Genomic DNA, 15,496 nt, shown 5'->3' with positions numbered 1-15,496 from the left:
AGTAGGGTCTTTCTTGTTCAGACTCTCAAGTGTTGTGTTACTGGCAGCAGTAAGGAGGGGGTACAGATGGACGAGGCTGCATATGGGCCTCCTCCTTTCTTAAAATGCCCCTGATAGGAAGAGCCAGCACTTGATGATCTCCTCTCCAGCACATGTACTGTATGCGGTTATGTCACTGGCCCAGAAAGGTTTAGTTTCACGGCGGAAGCTCTATGCTACGCTGACAACGCAGCCTAAGCTACGTTGTCAGCGTAGTCAGCGTAGTAGACTCCGCCGTGAAACCACACTGGGAGCAGGGAAGATGGAAGCAGGGTGGTGGGTTTTCATTTGATACTTACTGATCCCCGCGGGTGATGGTCACGGGCGGCAGCTTTCAGTCCCCCTCCTCCAGTCACTCCCCGGCGCCAGCAATGTATGTAATTCAGCGCATTGCCGCTGGGGGAGCATCACATGGTGTCCCTGCTCCCCCAGTGGCACTATGCTATTTGCGTACAGTGTCCGCTGCCAGTGCTGGAGGAGGGGTACTGAATGATGGCGCCAGGGAGTGACTGCCGGAGGAGTGGGACCCATTGGTGGATCACGGGGACCCAATGGACACGGTGGCTGGGCCGGAGGAGGGTAAGTATAACGTACAACACACACACATTTCCCCCACTATCCACGTCCTATCGCCACTATCCACGCCATACCCCCAGTATCCACGTCGGCATGGAGTTTATTTTATAAAGTGTGGCGAGCGCAGCGTATCCACACTTTATACAATCAACTTCACACCAACGTGGATACTGGGGCTATGATGTGGATAGTGGGGATATTAACCATTGTTTAGTTTCCTGAAACTAAACAAGTACCCCTATAAATAATCCAGGTCCTGCCATCTGTCTGAATGGGGTCTCAAGCAATGATAGGTGGTGGCTACACAATCAGAACAGCCAGGCAGGGTTCTCTACCTGTCTCCCACACTGCAGTTAGTGAATGGCTGCCAACATGCTGATTGGTAGATGGCTGGAGCTATCCACAAATCAAAGTGCTGACACTGTATGGAAGCATGTGGGGAGATGGCGTAGGATTTTATTTAAATTGGTTCCTGTTAATGGATGGTTAGTGGCCACAGTGCTTTGCTTTGCCTGTGGCATACAATGCTGTTCACTCAGCCCTTGCTTGTTGGGGGGAGGCGGGGCTTGCTATGGGGAGAGTTGTCCACCTTTACAGCACTGCTGAGCTGGACATGTGCAGCCACCTACATTTTTTGGGAGGAGTACGTATGGTCATGCCTCTCCAGATTTGTCCATGCATCCTCCCAGTTATTTGCCCATGGACACTTTTGGCAGCGCAGTTTATGCCTCTAGTATAAATAGTACAGGGGGGGGGGGTGTTTAAAAAAATGGAATACAAACATGACCTGATGTTTGCTCAAGTGATCAATCCGCCCCAAATAAGGGTACCCTGCTGATTGTGTAGCTAAGATACTGCACGTTGCAGAGTGTAAAGCAGGCACATCCAACCTATGGCCCTTCAGCTGTTGTGAAACTACAAGTCCCATCATGCCCTGCAACAGTTTTGCTTTTAGGGAATGCTAAAACTATGGCAAGGCATGCTGGGATCATTGAGTGTTAGGGGTGCACAGGCACCCCCAAATGCTGTGCCCACCCTTATGAACAACTCCCTGCCGCTAGCAATACCAGTCATTTTACCAAAGTCTTTTGCTTTTTAGACCTGTATTCCATTAAAATTAGTGCACATCAATCAATTGTGTGTTTTGCATTGTTAATTGTACTAGACCGTTGTCATATCACTACATACCTGCATAATCCATATATTTTTTTTTTTACTTTATATGCATGTACTGTTATACAGAGTAATAAGAATATTAAAACTGAAATAGGCCGGAGATTATGTTCTGGCTGAGAGAAATTTATATTTTAGCGAGTACCAATAGATGATGGTAAACATGCATGATTAGCAGTGTTAGACACACCCAATGGGCAATGCTAGACACGCCCAATAGGTGTTGCTAGACACACCCCTTATACGGGGCACCCCCTAATAAAATGGGCTGCGCACGTCTATGGCTGGGATGTGTTGTTTCACAACAGCTGGAGGGCCGCAGGTTGGACAGTGTAAAGTGACACGTTGCTACATACACTTTGAGTTCATTATTTTCTCTTCTGTTGTTGATAGTTTCGATTTGCAGATGGGCTGGATATATTCTACATGAGTGTTGGATTCCTTGGAGCAATGGTGAATGGAGTCTGCCACCCTATAATGCTCATTGTGTTAGGGGACATGGCTGACAGCATAGTGTGTTATAACTCATCCCTCCAAAATACATGTAAGAAGAATCTATCATACGCTTTTACTATTGCCAGATTTGCTACATTTGTTATAACAGTGAAATTATAATTTCTGAATATTAACTCCTTGAGTGGTAGGTTTTACTGGGGCAGGACAAACCTGCCAGGGCAGGTTTGTCCTGCCCCAGCAAAACCAATCACAGTGGAAGCCTACCAGCCCACCCTACCCTCACCTCAGCTCTGTTCCGGCGTTAGTACGCCGGAGCTTTCCTGCCACCGCTTGTGTCTCCGCCGCTGCCTCTGTCACATTGAGCAGTGACGTCGGCGGCAGGCTGGGGGATGTTCGCGGCGGCTCGGGAGGACTTGGGTGCCCGAGCCGCCCCAAACATCCCCGAGCCTGCCGCTGACGTCACTGCTACCAAAAGCAATCATGGCGGCAGGCAGAAGTGGTAGGGGGGGAGCAGTATTAGAAGAGCTCCGGCATGTGATCACCGGAGCACAGGTGATGGGGGGTTTGGGTAGTGATTGGGGAGGGGGGCTCTAGAGGTGCTGCGCCAGTGGTGCACACCTGGACACCACTGGTGCTCACCTATTTCCTATTGGTGGTATGCCTGGAAATTTTCCGGGACAGCCCGCTGCGGGCATACCACTCAAGGGGTTAAAGAAACTGTTTATTATTCCTCTGATAGGAAAACCATGGGCATGGAGGCTCTTAACCCTTTGAGTGCTAATGTTGCCGTGAGAGATGCGCAAAATATCGGCTAAAAATGCCAGGGCCATAGTCGAGGAATATGAATCACCTTAGTTATTGTCGACAAATGATCTGAAGTCAATTATTTGAAATTTAGTTAAATATTGAGCCCCCCAAAATGCAAAAATAAAAAAAACAGTTGCTGTGAACGACGCTGGCATTTTAAATTTTTAGCAGATATTTTACACATCTCTCACAGCAACATTGGCACTCACAGGGTTAATATTATTATAATCCATGAGTGGTGTAAAAGGTCAACAGGATAAAAAGGTCAACATGAAAAGAGAAGACTGAAAAAAGGTTGACATGAAAATAGTACACAAAAAACTTTTTGGGGAAAAAGTGTACAGCTTAATTTGCCACACTTCAGACCTGGTTCCTTTGTCCACAACCACAGCGCTTGGCTCAGGGTACTATTCTCTATCGTGGTTAGTAGAATTATATAAAAGTTCAAAAACATTTAAAAAATATATTGGCCATATGTTTGTTGACCATTGTCATGTTGAACCTGTATTTATATTAATTTATTTATTTACAGTTTCTTATATAGCGCAGCAGATTCCGTTGCGCTTTACAATTGTAGACAATTATAAAACAAATTGGGTAATAACAGACAGACATGAAGGTAAGATGGCCTTGCAGGGTCATGGGAGGGAAACACAAGGACAGGCACCAGTAATAGCATAGCAGTCCCACCAAGTTACAAGTCCAGAAGGGAAGCTATATAATACATAAGTGCCTCAGAGGGTTATGCGTGTGGTACTGTGTATAAATATGATAGGCTTGCCTGAAGAGGTGAGTTTTCAGGGAACGCTTGAAAGTTTGGAGGCTAGTGGAGAGTCTTATTGTGCATGGAAGGGCATTCCATAGGGTGGGAGCAGCCTGATGAAAGTCCTGTCATAGTGAATAGGAGCTAGTGATCCGTGCAGAAGAGAGACGCAGAGCTTGTGCAGAGCAGAGTGGTTGAGATGGGAGATATTTTGAGATAAGTAACGAGACATATGCTGGTGTACTCAGGTTAATAGCTTTATATGTGAGTAGAAGTATTTGCACCTGTTGACCTTTTCGTACCTGTCAAACTTAGACAATGACCTTTACTTATTGAACTAATGACCATATTGACCTTTTGTACCTTTATACATATTAACTGTACACCTACCATCCCATTACCAACATATATATCTATATCACTGCACGGGCAAACGCAGGATTTTCAGCAGGGGGTTTCCAGAGAGGGGCGGAGCAAAGCACGGAGATGGACACTTAGGTGACCCAGTATATGCCGGGTCAGTTAAAGTATTACAGATAGACCAAATGTATATAAATAATAATAATAATAAATATATACACATAGCAATGTATTGGGGCCCCTACCTATCCTCCAGCGGTAGGGGTGGGGGTGCTTTGAGAAGAAGCTTTGATGCCCCGCGCGTGGTAGGGGGTATTATATCAACCGCTCAGCATGTAGGGCCTGAATCAGTAATTTCCACTAATTACCCCTTTACTGCACAGATGGTGGGAGAAGGGGGCATTGGGCTGAATGAAGGTGCCCTGATACATAACTTCCAGGGTGGTAGAGGATGTTTAATACGCAGAGGAGGGGTGTACAGTGGCGTGGGCTTATTATTCATAATTTTCTGGTGGGAGGACAGCTTGCTTGACAGCAGATACTGTATCTCCAGTTCCCGGAACTAAATTTCTTAGCTTTTAATGGAATTAAAAACTAAAGAATCCCACCTACCAAATGGTACTGGGGACTAGGGGATCAGAGTTTAGGAGGCAAAGCAATCCGCCAACGAGAATATAAAACTACATACCAGGTGTGTGGAGCTGGAGCAGTAACCAGCTGCTGGAAGACTGATATCTCTGGTTCTGGGCATAGTAGAGACAAGCTCCTAGTGTCCATCAAAGGGGAAGAGTCCCAGCTTTTGGAATATACAGTATCCTCAGAAAAACTGTAAGTCAGACATAACCTGAAATATCTGACTGCGAATAGCAAGTCAGATATCTCCGGTTCCCCAGGCCCTGCCTGGAGGTACTGCAGTAGTAATTCTGGCTGTGGAAACCTGTTATCCAGATGCAGGGGTGGTGGTTGAGCATGCCACCCCTAGTTTTGGCCTCACTAAAACCCGCAAGCTGCATTGACATTTCCATGAGCCTTTGACTCAGAATCAGGCCATCACATAGTGGTTTGAGTTTCAAATATCTTAAGGTACAGTACATGCAACTCAAAATACACACAGTAAAGTTGGGTACACACATTGCAATTTTGGCTTTGCAATTTTGACTATAAGGTTAAAATCGTAAGAAAAGTTAGACAAAATCGCACAGCTTTTACCCTGTTTGGGATACTGATGCGCCGCCCCGCATGGTCGGTATCGCTATGAAAAATAGACTGTGCAGGCAAAGCAATTTTGTCTATGTCGCATACAGTGTATTTGGTCATAGACCATATCATAGTCATCATCACAAGTGCATGTAGCCAAAATCGGCTCCATGCAGTTCATGGGGAAATCGAATAGTCAAAATGATCTATAGCCAGAATCGCACCATGTGTATACCCCTTAACTGTACCCACAGTACATATTTGTTTTTTGTTTTTCACCAAAATAATATTTTATTGAAAAAAAAAATACATGTCAAAACAAAAATCTACGTAATGAAATCTACATTGAAACAAAACAGTAACTTTTCCTTTTTTTATTTATAAACAGCTGAATGTCTTCAGTTCAAACCCCTGTCTGAGCAGATGACTCTGTAAGTTTAATATTGCTAACACATGGCTGTGTAAGGCCTAAAGGGTTGGGATCATTTGGTCTATTGCATTATGGTCGAAAGTCATTAGGTCGAATCCATTAGGTCGACATGCTAAAAGGTCGACATGACTCTAGGTCGACATGGGAAAAGGTCGACATGATTCTAGGTCGAAAGGTCATTAGTTTGACAGGTCATTAGTTCGACATTGTCTATGTCGACATTCACAAGGTCGACATGGGGTTTTTCACTGTTTTTTTACCTGAATGTCAACACAGTCGACATGGACACAGTTTAAAGTGCACTGCATCCCCTCGCATCGCTCGCTGCGCTCGCTATGTGTCGGGCATGGTGCCTCGCTACGCTCGGCACACTATTTTATTCTCCCACCACGCCCTAGTGGATGGTAGGGCATGAAATACCGCCTGTCGGCACATGTTGGCTCAAACAGTGAAAAACTCCATGTCGACCTTGTGAATGTCGACATAGACAATGTCGAACTAATGACCTTGTCGAACTAATGACCTGTCGAACTAATGACCTTTCGAACTAGAATCATGTCGACCTTTTCCCATGTCGACCTAGAGTCATGTCGACCTTTTAGCATGTCGACCTAATGGATTCGACCTAATGACTGTCGACCATAATGCAGTAGACCAAATGACCGCATCCCGGCCTAAAGGCCCCCATATATTAGGCCCACTTTTCCAAAGGACAAGACGGCCCTGATTTCACCGGCAGCTCCCGGGAGGGCTCACATATGATTAGGCACTTGATGTGCCATTTGTTACATGTGATAAACTGCATGCGATTTATTACATGTACTGTAATACGCCCTGGGAGCTGCAGGTGGAGGGAACCGGGAGCTGGATGGGGGGACCCTGAGGGAGCCGGCTGCATGATACTAAAATAAACCCATACAAATGTACGGGCAGCCACTGATTGGCTAAGAGAGCTCTCTCAGCCAATCAGTGGCTGCCTATTAATTTGTATGTTTTTTTTTTAAATTCACCCGCCCCCGGCTCTCTGCGTCCCCTTGCCCGGCATACCCCCACTTGGCTCCCTCCACCCAGCTCTCGGAGTCCCCCCGCATCGGATGCGATATATTGATGGTGCTAAAAAGTACCTACGATGTGCCGCTAACTGCTGCACATAAGATTTGATGTGCAGCATGTAAGATCTCCGGTTCGGACCGCGCATCGGATCGGATCAGGTGTCAAACACATCTGATTTGGGCTGATGTCTCGGCCCAATACGTCCCGATCTGGTCAAATGGACTAGTGTATGCGAGCCTTAAGTTATGTATTCTTTAAATTTCTGCATCGCTTTCCTATTTTGTTATTATGGATTATTAAGAGGTTGTAACATCTCTCCCCAGGTTTTCCTTGTACTATGTGGGAATAGGAGCTGCTGTTATCATCTTTGGATACTTCCAGGTTTCTCTGTGGGTTCTAGCTGCTGCCAGACAGACACGGAAAATGAGGAAACTGTTTTTCCATTCAGTATTATCCCAAGAAATGAGCTGGTTTGATGTCACCAAATCTGGAGAACTCAACACTCGTCTTACAGAGTAAGAGACCTAAAGTGTGGTCTAACTTTGTCCACCTAGAACTTTTATTCTTAATTTATACATGATCTTACAATTACTGTTATTGGTTGTGCTTTATTTCTGCTAGAGATGTCAATAAAATCAATGATGGAATAGGAGATAAAGTCGGCCATCTTGTACAGAATTGTTCAACATTTGTGGCAGGACTAGTGATTGCACTGTACACAGGTTGGAAACTTGCACTGGTCATCATGGCCACCAGTCCTCTTGTAGCTATTTCAACAGCCATATGCTCCAAGGTAATGACTGTGACATTTTTATGTAAAATGCTATTCTTATTTAATGTTTAAAGTCTAAGAGGATTACAGAGGGTTCTAGAATTAACAATATTAATAAAATTCTTAAGAAGAGATATATCATCCAGGGACTTGGCAAAAAAATAAACAGCAAACACCAGAAACAAGCTGGACTATGAAGGAGCAGCTGGAGGTTGTTTGTTTACCTCCGGCAGCTCCTCCACCCGAATGCCACTATTGCCTGGCTTGCGGCCTAGCAGCTCCTGATTGGCTGCTAGGCGCCACTGTGTGGGCTTTGTATGTAATAAAGCTTTATTTTTCTTGGGTTTCAGTGTGATTTTGTTTTACTATTGGTTTTGCTGTTTAACTAAGAGTCCCAGCAAGACCATTAATGGGCCGCACACTGGGTCTTGTGGTTCATTCTCCAAGTCCCAGTATGCATTCCAGGCTTGCTGGGACTCATAGTTCCACAACAAAACCCAATGGTAATTTCTATTTTTACACCATTTATCAGCCCAGTACCCACAGCCCAGGGGTACCGGGGACAGTGCCAGGCTTCAGCCTGCGCAGGTTAGTTCTGGAGGGGGGGACCCCTGCCCAGGCTGACTGAATGCTTTGTATGAAAAGTCTCCCTCCGGCTGTGGCATTACCCTGCTGGTGGGTTGGGGCTGGTTCTCAAAATATGGGGGGACCCCTACTAATTTTGCCCCCTGTATTTTGGGGACCAGGATAAATACAGGGAACACCAAGTTGTTTTGTTCCATGATTTTTTTTTAAACCAGGACTGACGGTGCTGATTTCGGCTGGGGGGGGGGGCATGCCATTTTTCAAAAATTATTTCATTATTTTTTTTTTTTTTACACGGAAGCTTCTGCCAAATTCGCCGGGAAAATTAAGTATATTCTCCTGGCGTATTTGGCCAGCAATTGGCGGCCTTATCCTGCTAATTGCCTGTAATTAGTGGCCGTATTGAAAATACCGCCGCTTAGTAAATTAGGAATCACCATTCTTTTGAATGGCGATTCCTATTCGTGGTCTTCGATGGTGTATACATTCATATTTGTAAATACAAATACAAATGTGCCATGAAAACAAATAAGAATGATCGTATTTTCAGGATTTTTTGCCGATTGGCCAATTTCCAATAAATCGGCCGATTTATCATCTGATGTTTACCAATAATCGGCCCAAAATTGGTTGATATCGGTCCTATGCGCTCTACCGTGGATCTTTTGCTAAATCTTCTGATCTTACATGCTGCATGAAAGATCAGAAGATTTAACAAAAGATCCATAGGAACGCACATGGGATCTTAAGAAAAATCTTTGGTAAAGATGTGCGCTTGCCTGGAATCTTTTGTCCAGGACGGACAAAAGATTTGAAGGCTAATTTATGAGCACATCTTAAGATCACAGATCTTTCTAGTGTGTGGGCATCTTTAGATCACTGAATTACTTTCTATTTTGGGTTAAATCCCCCTCCCTTGCAGCACCTGAGGGGCATTACTAGTGCTTGATTGAGCAGCTTTCACATTGTTTTTATTAACTAAAGGTCTGTCAGTGAAACATTGTACTTACAGAAAATGTGTGTTGTGACAAACGTTTTATCGAGTAGATAGACATGCATATTAAACATATTTAGAAATCAGCTTATATGTGTTCCTTGTTATCTATATCCTCAAATTCACACTAGTCATACCATGATAAATTACTGCAATCCCTTAGATGGTGGTATCACTGACAAGCAAGGAGCTCACAGCTTATGCAAAAGCCGGAGCCGTGGCTGAAGAAGTCCTCTCCTCAATACGGACAGTGGTGGCATTCGGAGGACAAGAGAAAGAAATAAAAAGGTTTTTTGCTTGTTAGTATGACAAGGATGGCCATCCAATGGGTTAGTTCACATCAATGGCAGGAAAACCATTGACAAAAAACCATTGATGGACACCAATTCCGTGGGTCAAGGGAATGTGGCAAGCCAATGAGGGCAGGGGATGTGGCTTAGCGCTACTTTAAAAAACATTGTCATACAGTATAGCAGAAAAACATCACCCATCTAGCATTAATGGTAAACAACTGACCGTCAAATAGAAACCATGGTTACTAATCAGTAATGGTAATGGGACAGCCTTAAGTGTTACACTCTTCTAACATTGGAACGTTTTTATATTTTCAGGTACTCAAACAATTTGGGAGAGGCCAAAGCAATTGGGATAAGGAAGGCTATAACTTCCCAGATAGCTGTCGGCTTTATGTATTTTTTTATATACGCCACCTATGCTCTTGGATTTTGGTATGGTACAACATTAATACTGGGAGGTGAAGGCTATACCATTGGGAAAACTCTTGTGGTAAGTTTAACAACATTTAAATTTAATAATTGTAAAAACAAATGCAATGAAATGTATACATTATAATTATCTCTTACAGTATAAATATATTGTGACAGGGTTAGGAGGATTTCTCTGTTTAGCACACTACAACCGTTAAACATGGATCCAGTCCTGATTTGGTTGCAGCTCGGGAATCAGCTGCAATACAGTTGATTGGTAACACCTGTGAGCTGCCTTTAAAATTGGTTTCTGTGGACAAGTTCAATGCTTCTGAGGGCGGACTAGCTGCCCACATGATAGGCTGGGGGTATGATCGATGGTAAGGGCCATTGGGGTTCCGTACCAACTTGTATACTGCTTGCTGATTTCCATGTGATTGTCTAGATTGCTGTGGGAAAAAATAAAGGTATAGTTTGTACTTTTACCTCGTCTATGTGATCTTTGTCACACACACTCATGCATACATTCTGTATTTATGTCAGCTGCCTTGAGGATGGGATTGTGTTTTTTGCTGGATTTTTTTTTATATATATAAAATCTGAGCTGTCATTTATTTTCATATTGTGGAACATAAAGAACCATGCATAATGAACAGTTTTTATTCAGTGAAATGTTGTAATTCCTTTTTACCGTCATTGGTCACTTTGTTTCTGCACCTACAGGTCTTTTTCAGTGTAGTCCTGAGCAGCTATTGCATAGGCCAGGGGGCTTCTCACTTTGAGGCGTTTTCTGTGGCAAGAGGAGCTGCTTACAACATATTTGATATCATTGATCAGGTAAGACATAGGGGTAAATGTAGATTGGGACTTCCATACATCAGCATCTCCTGGTGAGTTTGCCTGAAGTGCGATAACCAGGTTGGATTTGCCTTTTAAATTATTTTCACTTTGAAATATCAGGCAGACTAGCTGGGATCTCGCAGATGTCTGGAAATAACAGTCTACTGCATTCCCTATTGCAAAGAAAACTTCCTTACTTGCACTTCTCTGCACAAGGGTGCACTGGAGGATTCAGGGGGGGGGCACCCGGGCACATGCCCCCCCCCCCCCCCCCCCCCTGAGGACCAGGGCTTTCCAACGAGCCCAGCCCCGTGTCTCTAGCCCCCTGGGAACCGGAGATATCGCCTGGCAAAGCTATAACGTTTTTCCCCATAGGATAATATGGGACCCATTAATTGTGGTTGATCTCATTCAATTTCAAATCGCTGGGCCTTTAATATGATACCAGGCTGGTCCATATCGGTCAATCATTTCCAGAGATATTGCATGTAAACTGATTTTTTTTTTTTTTTAAATGTAATTTCATGTCTGTTCATATTCTTTGAGGGCATATTACTCTGGAACCAAACGTTCCAGTTTCACTGGACCAACATCATTCAAAGCCCACTCAAAAGTTCTTCAATATGATACTTGTCTCATGTAAATGGGTCAGTTGGTACCAGAGATATAGCCGGTTAAATGAGATAACTAGTTAAAGAGGGTGGGGGGTTGTTTTCTCTCCCCCTCACACCAGAAAATGCAGGGACTAGGCTGGTGTAAAAGGGGCCAACCTGGGAATGCATTTTCTGGTGCGAAAGGGGTATGATTTCAAATAGCCGGGACCTGCAGTGATCTGAATACAGCCAGGCTCTGCCACTGTCAGTGGCTATCACTTCTGCCTGGCGGCGGCTGTCCCCCATTTACCGCAAGCATGTATTCCCCCTTTGCAATGAGCATGTAATCCCACATGGCAACAAGCATGGAACGCTTGGCAATGAGCATGTAGATAAGTTGCACTTATGTAGCATAATTTTTAATAGGCATTATTGTGTTTGGCATAATACATAATGGACATAATGGCGTGTAACTTAACGTGTAATGGACATTATGGTGTAAATGTTTAATGCACGCCTTTGGTGAACAATGTCCCTGTTTATGAAGCGCATTGTGAATTTTGGCTTAATCTGTGTGGCATTATGTGAATTCTGGCTCAATCCGTGTGGCATTATGTGAATTTTGGCTCAATCCATGTGGCATTATGTGAATTTTGTCTCAATCCGTGTGTCATTATGTGAAATTGTCTCAATCCGTGTGGCATTATGTGAATTTTGTCTCAATCCGTGTGGCATTATGTGAATTTTGGCTCAATCCGTGTGGCATTATGTGAATTTTGGCTCAATCCGTATGGCATTTTTTGAATTTGGCTCAATCTGTGTGGCATTATGTGAATTTTGACACAATCCATTTCGCATTTTGTGAATTTTGGCTCAATCCATGTCGCATTATGTGAATTTTAGCTCATTCCATTTGGCATCATGTGTAAGGGGCAAGTATAATGGAGTCTAGTATTTTGTTGCATAATGTGTAGAAGTTGTATATGGTGTTGTACACTACACTCAAGGACACGCCCCCTGTTGAGTGGCCACATCCCCTTTTCTGGAGCGCGCCTTCGGCGCGCACACAACTACTTCCTTCGCTTTTGTCGTCATGGTGGGTCTGCGTATTTTAAATGCCAGGGCCTATTTTCAATCCCATGCCCACCCTCTCTCTGCCGCTCTCTTAGCATGTACACTGGCACCACTAACACCGCCCCTCCCCCACCTAAACCCTCTTTTATCATGGTGCCCCCCCTGTCATTTTATCCTGGATCCACCCCTGCAAGGGTGTATATATCCAAGTTGCTGGAATTTCAGGTTGGTTTTGCCTTGTAAATGATTGCCCCTTTAAATCTATGGCTATACTCTGACGAAATCCCAGACCTCCAGCAACTCGGAACCTATCATATATACCCCCAGGTGTATGTAGCCTTAACTTCACCATGGCTTGGTAAAATGAACATATATAAATTTAAATGTTTCAAATTATATATTTATATATGGATCACATTGTGTTTTAGGTTAAAGTGATATATTGGAAAATTATTTGATATTCAAAGTCTCACTTTCATTAACATCGATATCTGCAAATCTGGTTCTAATCTGGGTACCAAAAACTATGTTGATTAATACATGATAAATCGCATCTGGATCATATCATACTTGGAAAAGAAAGGGCTGTTGGCCAGGTTCATAGTTGCATGTTATGCCGATGTTTTGCAGATGTGCTATTACCAGCAGACTATCTTAGTCACACAGTACACACATAAAAGTCCATTACTGTACTGAGGATTCATTCACATAGATTGACAGGAAGGGACCATACAAAAACACAGTTGCGTAAGGGCCGTTATCCAGGGCCGCCGACAGGGGGTGCTATGGGTGCAACGGGCCCGGCCACTCTGACAGAGGGTAGGGCCCGGGCAGCAGCCTGCCAGCACCCCTGTTCACTGCAGCCGCCCTCCCCCACTACACAGGCCCAGCTGAATCCTCCTGCTGGAATGCTAGGCGCTCACACTGTAAGCCGCACATGGTGTGATGTCATTGCGCGGCTTACAGTGCGGGCGCTGAGCATGCCAGATGCCGGTGGACATGAGAAACCGCTGCCACTGTAATAATTTTAATACACGGTGGGGGGGCAGGGGTTGGTAGGGGAAGGTGGGGTGTGGCCCAGGATTTTGTCAGTTCTGGGCCCCACAATTTCTGATGGCAGCCCTGCCATTATAAGATTATGTCACTGCCTGCATCTGCAGTCTTCAACACATTAAGGATGGCTCCGGGTCACAGTACACCAGGCCATTCTGCATAACCATAGGTTTACTCAAAAGGCTGGTTAAGGTTTACGACATTGTACGTAGTTCCTGAGATGAGCAAAGCCAGTTGGTAATTGTCTTACAGATACTGCTAGCTGAGACGTTTGCATGTCTTCACACAGAGGGCCTGATCCGGTAAATGCTGCCCCGTCTAACGTAATCCCCTCAGCCGCCTGAATCCCAGGCTACATGCAGCCGCATGGAGGAAAAATCATTCGATGGTCGTTCACTAATTGAATGATTTTTCCTCCCTTCGTAAGTCTATACTTTTTTTCCTGCACGGAGATGGCTGTAATATGGGGGATGGCGCCGATGTAATGTGACATAAGCCACCCGCCCCGAGCAGGCAGGGGCACATCTGCAATCTGACGGGCCAGCCCAGCATTCCTATAGGTGTGCCCACAGTTTTTGTGGAAATGCTGGGCAGGCCATCGGTACACTCCCTGCCTGTCACTCAAGTATCGAGTGACCCGGCAAATGAAAAATTCACTGAAGGCGCTCGCTGTGAAGGTTTGCACAGGCGCATGCATAGACCTCTACCATCAGCCGGGGGAGCGAATTCGGACCACAGCGTGCAAATCTGAATTGCCACCAGAATCTGTGTATGGAGTTGCAGATGTGAATGCATTAACATAAAACAATGTATCAGGCCCTATGTCCGGGGGACTGTTTTGTTATTAACCATTTTACTAATATCTTCATTATAACTGTAGACGTCCACAATAAACAGCTTTTCAACAGAGGGGTACAAGCCGGATCATTTAAAAGGAAACATTGAATTCCAAAATGTGCATTTTTGTTACCCATCAAGACAAAAGGTTCAGGTAAGAGATGGCATGTGATGGTTTCCAGTTTCATTCTGTCACTGATCAATTTGTTCACTCAAATAATCAATGTAGAGTCTCTAAAATGGTCTAATGCTAGATGCACACTAGGAAATGTATACCCAGCCAATATGTCTGCCTGTTGGGCCAACATACCAGATCATGGGTACCCACCACTGGGGCAAACACAGGAGGTTGCTGTGGGGGTGTTTAAAAATGTTGCAATATTACAAAGCCCCACCCCTTGCGGCACAATGCCGGGAATTGCAGGTCTGTTACAATGACACTATTCTAATTTAATCTCATTTTATTGACTCTGCCCCCTCCCCTGGATTCGTGATATGCGTCAAATTGCTGCAAGGGGGCGGGGCTATGTAATATTATGATTGCTTTCTCTCTTGTGTCAGGATGGTTTCTGGGTACTCAGAACCCTCTTCCCCATTTTTGCGGTAGTGCACCAGAATAATGTATGAAGGAAGAAGCAACATTTCATCCGTCATTTACATAGAACTAGGGGGGAAATGTATGAAAGTTCATTATGGAGGGGAAGTGGTATTAGCACTGCTATTTGTACTGATAAAACTTCTCTCCCATGTATGAAGAAAAAGAAGGAACATAACGCAAAGGCCATGTACTCCCGTCCAAGGAAGGAATGCCACTGTTCTTTATTTTAAAATTCTCAGTGGCTAGAGATGTGTGAAATCACAGGAAGATGTGAAATATTTAGGAAGGAATGGAGACACAATACTAAAATATATTCCGCGGTGGAACATAGCATAATTACATTTTACAAGGGATTGTATAATTTATTATTTGCTGATATATTTCTTTTTATATTCCACTTGACAAAAGGTTTTAAAAGGACTTAACCTAAAGGTTAAATCTGGTCAGACCGTGGCACTGGTTGGACAAAGCGGATGCGGTAAAAGCACCACAATGCAGCTCCTGCAGAGACTGTATGATCCACAAGGGGGCGCGGTAAATATCTTTTATCTATCTATCTTATAAGGAACCTTTTATTTCAACATCCATT

At 44.3% G+C, this 15,496-nt stretch overlaps 1 pseudogene; it reads left to right on the top strand.

Annotated features, from left to right (window-relative positions):
* LOC146005808 (ATP-binding cassette sub-family B member 5-like) overlaps positions 1-15,496 on the top strand; it is a 44,983-nt pseudogene that overhangs the window by 11,970 nt on the left and 17,517 nt on the right.

This window comes from Crinia signifera, chromosome 5 (genome assembly GCF_055691185.1).
Source record: "Crinia signifera chromosome 5, ASM5569118v1, whole genome shotgun sequence".
In the NCBI taxonomy this organism is placed as follows: Eukaryota; Metazoa; Chordata; class Amphibia; order Anura; family Myobatrachidae; genus Crinia; species Crinia signifera.
The sequence above is the reverse complement of the archived record's forward strand: the minus strand, read 5'-3'. Positions and strand labels throughout refer to the sequence as shown.